Raw genomic sequence first — 9,012 nt, forward strand, 5'->3', positions numbered from 1 at the left:
TACCTTCTCTGTGGTGGTCCTGCAGTCTTCATCTGTAGAACTGTAAAGTGACATGTATGGTTAGTGGAGTTGATAAAATGGAAAAGAATGTAGATACAAGGAGGTGGTTTTAATGATATGGCTGATCAGTGTAAGCCCTCTAATAGCCAGTGTAATAGGTGAATGCTGCATAAAATATTTTAACACAATATTATTAGTAATAATGTTGTGTCTTGATTTTAACAGTGGGATCCATCCAGGTATAAAATCATCTTGGGTGTGGTAAATGATCAACATCACTGGTTTCTGGTTGTAAGTATGTGTTGTAATGACATTGTTGAGCCTCTCATAACAGAAGTTCACTTTTAAATATGATTTTCTGTAATTCAGGTCATGTACCCTTATAAAAGGAAGACACTTCTCCTTGATTCAATGGGTGAATCAGAGCTGAAGCTAAGAAAATGTTTGGAGAGAACTAGGTGAATTATTCTTTATTACCCTATACAATAGTAAACACGACATGTATATAATGTTACTGTGTAAATACATTTATATTATTTCAGAGCCTTTATGAGAAAAAAAGGGATAGAAGTGTCAAGGTGGACTTGTGAAACAGTCCCCCACCCACTCCAGCAAGATGGCACATCTTGTGGTGTTTTTGCGCTTAAGGTATTTCTGGTATTTCCTGCTAATGTACCAAAGTAATTTTCTTGTAAAATTATTTACCATACTTTGAAAAGTTGTAGAATGTCTTCAAATGACTACAACTGGCTTAGCAGTTAACAGACACTGAAATATAGGTATCTTATTTTATGAAAGATTAATCTTACTTTATATAGATGAATCTTCTAGACAGATTATTGATTTAAACATTTATTGACTTTTTGGATTAACTCAAGTAAGTTTTCTCACTTTTATTAATGTGCTTCTATACTAATTAAATGAATTTAGTTTGCAGATCAAGTATTGGCTGCAAAGCCATTAACTTTTCCATCAGACACCAGCTCAATAAATGCACTAAGATGGGACATGGCAGTCACACTGCTGCATGAATCTGGTATGTGGTGATGTGCATGTCGATGTAGTGACATATAGTAAATTGGTAAATTTACAGTTAAATGTATTTAGAATTATAATTAAGGCGAAGGTATTACATATACACATTTTTAAATAATCTGGCTGTATATAGAATGTGTAGTGTTTAAATGTAGTTAAAATAAACCCCACTAGACTTCCTCTTAAGAGATATTAAATTACGTAAAAAATCAGTTTGTTGAAAACATTAAAAATGTATATGGACATGGATTAACATTGTGGTAAATCATTAGATGACATTAGCAGTCTATGCCACGTCTGTGGGGAGACAGCAACAAATGATGAGTCAGCTGCAGAAGATTTGTGGGTAAGTAATAAATTGATGACTTATCAAAAATTAGCATAATGACCAATAAATATATCAGACAGTTATTGATGTTTTGAACATGAATGTGTTACACAGATTGCCTGTGACAGATGTGGAAGGTGGTTCCATACCAGCTGTGTTGATAATCCAGCACTGGATAAAGAATACATGTGCACAGCATGCGTATAAGAAAACTAAAACATGTGAAATAGTTTTAATTGTTACTAACTTAATACTGTTAATTCTGTATATAGTGTATTGTTAATACTGTTGTTTTTTTTGTTGTTCCTATAACATTGGACATATTGCTGTTCTAAATAAGACTACCTGGAAATAAAATAAAAATGTACATATAAGTACTATGCTGATCAAAGGTGAAAAGGTTTATCCTTATTATATGTATTTAAAACAAGCTTTCTGAACTAAGTACAGGTGAGAAATTTCACCTGTCTAAAAGTGTTCCCCCTACAGAAATCTGTGTTTTTATATTCACTTACATAAATAACAGTGTATTATTAATTAATAATGACTAAATGTCTCCCACACATCAGTACTAGATCACAAAAGATTACTTTAAGGTGTTTATGACAGGGGAACAGATCTGGACAGATCTTTTTTATCCTGTCTAAAAGTGTTCCCCCTACAGAAATCTGTGTTTTTATATTCACTTACATTAATCCCTGTGCTTTATTAATTAATAATGACTAAATGTTTCACACACATCAGTACTAGATCACAAAAGATTACTTTAGAGTGATTATGACGGGGGAACAGATCTGGACAGACTATTTCACCTGACTAAAATCCAGCCTCCTTTTTGTTTGTTTGTTTTATTTTATTTTAATGATAATAATCCCTGAGTAAATGTCTATTACACAGTCGTGCATAAATGTTTCATTTACTCAATTAACATTTTAAAAATATTAAAATCGTATTTCACTGTCTCCATAAAATGCCTTTATTGTACTTAATAAAACACACAAATCATTCCGTTAGCTTTTTTAATCATATTAGTCAACATATTATTAAGAAAAGTCTGCATAAATCTTATCTTTTTTCAAAGCGGATTGTGTTATCCGTTATTTAGTACTTTTTGTTGTGTTTCGGCTTCCGTAGATGTAGCACTCGGTCGCGCGCAGGGTGATTTCTTGAATGCACGTTCTCGCAGACTCAAGAAACATTAAATGGACGGGGAACTGAATCGGCCACAACACCGGCCTTCATATGCTCAGGCCTTGCTCGATAATCGTTAATGACGTAATCAAATAATAAAACATCCGCAGTGGTCTTATGTCAAATGCAAACATCAATAGACAAACAACCTTTTTTTTTTCATAATAATCAACAACATCTCTGTAAATGAAAATAATTATTTAAGAACGAAAATCCTTTCTAATTGTCACGACTGGACAGAAGGCAGACACTTGCGGTTAACAGTATAAAGAGTTTATTAACAACAATCCACAAGGGGTTAACAAAAACAAGCACGGGTCGAATGCCAGAAACAAACAGTACCTCAGAGATAATCCAACAGAGTAGTCGAAAAGCCAGGCAGAAGGGTCGAATACCGGAAACAAAAGGTACATCAGAGATAATCCAAAAGAGTAGTCGAAAAGCCAGGCAGGGGTCATGAACTGGAGAGCAAACAAATCCAAGGGGGCAGGACAAGGACGAAAACCGAAAGACGAGCATAAGGTAGGTAACTGGAATTCAGGACAGACAGGTAAGTAGAGAACGCTTTGTATTCGGATATAAATCACGCAATACTCGGCAATGACTGGTGAGTGAGTGAAGCTTAAATAGAAAGAGAAACAGGTGTTCCTGATCAGAATTCTGGTGAGTGAGAACGGTGTGGTGTCATGTGATTGTCTGATGAATTCTGGGATCTGGAGTTCAGAGAGGCCTGCGTGAGACTAATAAGAAATAATTATTATAATTATTGTCATTTCTCTATAAAAGGGTGAACACGTCAATCAAATAATAATAATGTCAATTGGTGAGAGCCCTGAGCATGTTTCTCTGCAACGAGCCGGTGTTGTGCCGAAAACAGACTCCCCGCCAGAATCCGACTCCCCTTTGCGTGCACGCGCCTGGCGCAGCAGTATATGGGCGTAAAGCGCAAATTAGAGTCGATTTTTTTTCTGTTTATGCTTAAGGGTTAAGCTTGATTTTTTCCCTTCATTGGGATATTTCATTGAACAATCTGACGTCCTTATTTTAAATAGTTTTTATATCTTTTAAGATCTTACCAAACGAATTTTTATTGCACTGCCAAAGAGGCAGACTACTGACGATTTTTAAGCTTTGTCAAATTACTTCAGGTTATCCTCAAATGCATTTTACTGTATGAGCCCATACACATACTATACATTCATTTGTTTTTTGCTATAAAGCAGCTCATCAGTGTTTCAATAATTCAAAGCAGAACTCATATTTTGCGATTTTACCGTGTAGTATGCTTTGATCATGTTTTGAAATCTTGTTTATAATAAATATCGTTGATTATCTATGTGTGTTTTTATTATTCATTTATTTTTAGTGTAGCCTTCACCAAAACAATGTAGTGTAAAAAGAAATAATAAATTAAAGGAGAAAAAACTAAACAAAAAAACAATAGGGCTCCAGCACTTTCAGTGCTTAGACCCCTAAGATTGTATCTTGCACAAAGAGACGTAACGTCGTGCATCAACATAGAGAGAGATTGGGTAGTACACTTAGCTAGTTGCATTTAACTTTCGCATATTTATTAGTCTTAATACGTTTACTATCTTGCAGACAGACGCTTCATAGATACAATTTTCAGTTTATCGTTATACCTTAACTCTGAAAATGGATCCTGTTCTGTGTAAACAGATTGTCAATTATCTTAATAACGGTACATATCCTGACAGACTAACTAAAGTGGAAAAAAACACTTTTAGGAAGAAGGCTCACAATTACGACGTTGAAGGTGAGTTGACTCTCAGTTTCTATGGATTATACAAACATTGTTTGAAACTGTGCGTGTTTGAAGATGTCTGGCCCCTACAGCAATCTCATCCACTTTGTAGCCTAGGTTTCAGCCTTATACATTGTAGTAATACTGTACATTTTAGGCCATAAACAATCCGATAACAAACCTTTTTTATACAAAGATGCCTAATTAAATCATCAAGAACAGTCAGTACCTACCCACAACATGTTTAATTTGTGAGAGTTAATACTTCGCGTTTTTGACCACAAATTTTTCCCTTAGTTGTTTTTACTCTATTACAATATTTTAGTCTGTGCAATTCCATTCAGTATTTGTATGTCTGTAGATAATTAATTTTATCTACAAGCTGGAAATTTAGTGCAAGTTTATGACTAAATCTGTTGGATTTATTCTCATCTGTTTTGATATTTTACTTTATTTTGCAGATGGTCAGTTATTTTACATCAGGTACAAAGGCACTTCCAGGGCTCTGAAAGCAAAAGTTCTGTGCGGTACAGAAGATGCAAATGCCATTTTCACAGAATTTCATGCCAGCAGCCTTGGAGCACACTGTGGGCAGAAGAAGACAAGAGATGCCATCTACAAGAGGTTTTATTGGCCTGGCATGTCTTCAGACATTGACACATGGGTGATTACAAGTTTGTTTTTTAAACAATGACTTCCTTAAATACTACATGAAGTTTAAAACAACTACTAATCTATAATGCATATACTGAACTATCACTGGATTAGGAACACCTACCTTGTATCTATATTCATTGTCCACTCTCTCAGCTCCACTGACTACACAGGAGCACTTTGTAGATGTACAATTACAGACTGTAGTCCACCTGTTCTTCAGTGGTCAGGCCCACAGAGCAGGTATGATTTGGGTGGTGGATCTTTCCCAGCGCTGCTGTGACACTGACGTGGTGGTGGTGTGTTAGTGTGTGTTGTGTTGGTATGAGTGGATAAGACACAACAGTTTCTGCTAGAGTTTTTAAACACTATGTCCACTCTCTGTTCTCCCTGTTAGACATATCTACCTCCTACATTGACCAACTTATAGATGTAAAATCAGAGACAGTAGCTCATCTGTTGCTGTTACTATGTTGGTCCTAGTTCTTCATCAGTGGACACAGGATGCTGCTGACAGGATGCTGCTGGTTTGATGTTTTTGTTTGGTGGACTAGTCTCAGTCCAGCAATGACACTGAGGCTTTAAAGACTACTGCATCACTGCTGTGTACTAAGAATGATCCACCCTGCATTGAAGAACAGGATGAAAGTGGGATATGAGAGTATGCAGAACAACATGTAGCCTACTGTCTGTAATTGTAAAACTACAAAGTGCTCCTGTATGGTAAGTGGAGCTGATACAATGGACAATGAGTGTAGAAACAAGATATGTGTTCCTAATCCAGTGATCATTTAGTGCAGTTTTCACATACAGAATGTAATTATTGTTGATAATCAAAGATCAACAACAAAGTCACAACCTACTGAGCATTTAGTTGCAGTTATTGCTTCATGGGGTCACACCAGATACTGAAAGAAAAGGTTGACATATTTTTGCCATTCATAGATATGTAATGTTGGATAATTTTCTTAATTAAATAAATGACAAAGTTCTCCTTATCAGCTTTTAGGACTTGTATGAAAATCTCCTGAAGTTTTAGGTCTATTTTAGGGTCTCTGACCAGTGCTCTCCTTGCTTGATTTGTCTGTTTGGGTGGACAGCTATGTCTTGGTAGATTTGCAGTTGTAGAATACTTTTTCCATTTTTGGATGATGGATTGCTCCTTGGGATGCTCAAAGCTTGGGATATGTTTTTTATAACCTAACCCTGCTTTAAACTTCTCAACAACTTTATCTCTGACCTGTCTGGTGAGTTCCTTGGTCTTCATGATGCTGTTTCTTCACTAGTTTTCTCTTAAATAATGAAGTGACGTCTGAATGCAATTGATTGCACTGGATTTTATTGAGGGGTATCAGAATACATTTCAGTTTATCAGGATAGTTGGCTATAGGGTGGTGGTTCTCAAACCAGTCTCTGTCCCCTAACATTGTCTGAGTTTTTGTTGTTGTTGTTGTTGTTTTTGTCTTGGCCAGTTATCAATATATTGTACATTGCAAATGTTTTAGACACCTGAGAAAATGAGATTTAAAAACCTATTTATCTGAATAGTAAGAGTTTATTTACTTTAAAAAAAACTTATATTATGTTCATAACAAATAATGTTATTACAGTAAGTATCAAATCATCAAATTTATTTATATAGAGCCTGTTATAACTGACGTTGTCACAAAGCAGCAGTAAGTAGTGATATTATGTATATGACTGTGTTGGTAAAACCCTTTCCAAATATTTCCTCATGGCAGTACAGTATTATTTGACTTTATCTACCAATGTTTAGTTAACCGAGCTTAAAAATGTAATTATGTTAAATCCAGTGTTCTGTTGATTTAACAAATCCATACAATCAAGGAGAACATCTGGAAACAAACTTTGTTTGTCACACTCTCTCACAAAATATCTACTACATTTTAGAAAAATATCTATTACTCTATTTATGGTAATTATATAAAGTTATACAAGCCCCACACAATGAGAAGATAAATAATTAAAAATATATAAAAAATCTTTGGTGCCTAAGCTATTGCATAATACTATATAATTAATCTGAAAGCAGAGTTCCCCAATGGCCATGGACTGGTTTGTGAATCATTAGTATTTGAGTAAGTATTCTGATTTTCAATTCTAGCCACTATATTTGACCTACCAGTACAAATGAATATGCTAAATGATTTAATTATGCAATAATCAATTTTTTTTTAAACCCTTACTTCAATTCTGCCAGGTCATGAATGCTTACATGCACCTCCTAATCAGAGATTTCAATGGGCACTCTCCTGAGAAAGCTGTGGCCATTGATACATTTGAAATGTCCCATATCTGGAAACAAAAGCAGGCAAAAGTGAAAGTTTGTGGATTACTTTTTTTTTATACAAACCGGATTCCAAAAATGTTGGGACACTCAACAAATTGTGAATAAAAACTGAATGCAATGATGCGGAGGTGCCAACATCTAATATTTTATTCAGAATAGAACACAAATCACAGATCAAAAGTTTAAACTGAGAGAATGTATTATTTTAAGGGGAAAATATGTTGTTTCAAAATTTCATGTCGTCAACAAATCCCAAAAAAGTTGGGACAAAGCCATTTTTACCACTGTGTGGCATCCCCCCTTCTTCTTACAACACTCAACAGACGTCTGGGGACAGAGGAGACCAGTTTCTCAAGTTTAGAAATAGGAATGCTCTCCGATTCATGTCTAATACAGGCCTCTAACTGTTCAATCGTCTTGGGCCTTCTTTGTTGCACCTTCCTCTTTATGATGCGCCAAATGTTCTCTATAGGTGAAAGATCTGGACTGCAGGCTGCCATTTCAGTACCCGGATCCTTCTCCTACATAGCCATGATGTTGTGATTGCTGCAGAATGTGGTCTGGCATTATCTTGTTGAAAAATGCATGGTCTTCCCTGAAAAAGATGATGTCTAGATGGGAGCATATGTTGTTCTAGAACCTGAACATAGTTCTCTGCATTAATGGTGCCTTTCCAGACATGCAAGCTTCCCATGCCACAAGCACTCATGCAACCCCATACCATCAGTGATGCAGGCTTCTGAACGGAGCATTGATAACAACTTGGGTTATCCTTGTCCTCTCTGGTCCGGATGACATGGCGTCCCAGTGTTCCATAAAGAACTTCAAATCGTGATTCATCTGACCACAGAACAGTCTTCCATTTTGCCGCACTCCATTTTAAAAGACCCCTGGCCCAGTGCAAACGTCTGAGCTTGTGGAGCTTGCTTAGAAATTGTTTCCTCTTTGCACTGTAGAGTTTCAGCTGGCAACAGCGGATGGCACGGTGTATTGTGTTCACTGACAATGCTTTCTGGAAGTATTCCTGAGCCCATTCTGTTATTTCCTTGACAGTGGCATTCCTGTTTGAGGTGCAGTGACGTTTAAGGGCCAAGAGATCACGAGCATCCAGTAGAGTTTTATGGCCTTGACACTTACAGCAATTGTTCCAGATTCTCTGAATCTTTTGATGATGTTATGCACGGTTGATGATGATAACTTCAAAGTCTTTGCTATTTTACGCTGGGTAACACCATTCTGGTATTGCTGCAATATCTTTCTGCGCAACAATGGTGGAATTGGTGATCCTCTTACCATCTTGGCTTCAGAGAGACACTGACACTCTGAGAAGCTCTTTTTATACCCAATCATGTTGTCAATTGATCTAATTAGTGTTAATTGGTCTTCCAGCTGTTTGTTATATGCTCAATTTTCTTTTTCCAGCCACTTATTGCTACTTGTCCCAACTTTTTTTGGGATTTGTTGACACTGTGAAATTTTGAATCAACATATTTTTCCTTTAAAATATTACATTTACTCAGATTAAATGTTTGATCTGTCATCTATGTTCTATTATGAATAAAATATTGACATTTGCCATCTCCACATCATTGCATTCAGTTTTTATTCACAATTTGTTTAGTGTCCCAACTTTTTTGGAATCCGGTTTGTACAATATAATGTTTATATTTATTTTTTTAATTATAATTTTTATTTTATAATATTTATATTTATATTCTTTGATGGATT

At 35.7% G+C, this 9,012-nt stretch overlaps 1 long non-coding RNA gene across 1 annotated transcript; it reads left to right on the forward strand.

Moving 5' to 3' along the window:
- The first annotated feature begins 232 nt into the window (after positions 1–232).
- Positions 233–640, forward strand: LOC136682888 (uncharacterized). The gene is made up of 3 exons (XR_010798684.1): positions 233–291; positions 370–458; positions 543–640. It is a non-coding gene; the product is annotated as an uncharacterized lncRNA (long non-coding RNA).
- The last annotated feature ends 8,372 nt before the right edge of the window (positions 641–9,012 follow it).

Source organism: Hoplias malabaricus, chromosome 2, assembly GCF_029633855.1.
Source record: "Hoplias malabaricus isolate fHopMal1 chromosome 2, fHopMal1.hap1, whole genome shotgun sequence".
In the NCBI taxonomy this organism is placed as follows: Eukaryota; Metazoa; Chordata; class Actinopteri; order Characiformes; family Erythrinidae; genus Hoplias; species Hoplias malabaricus.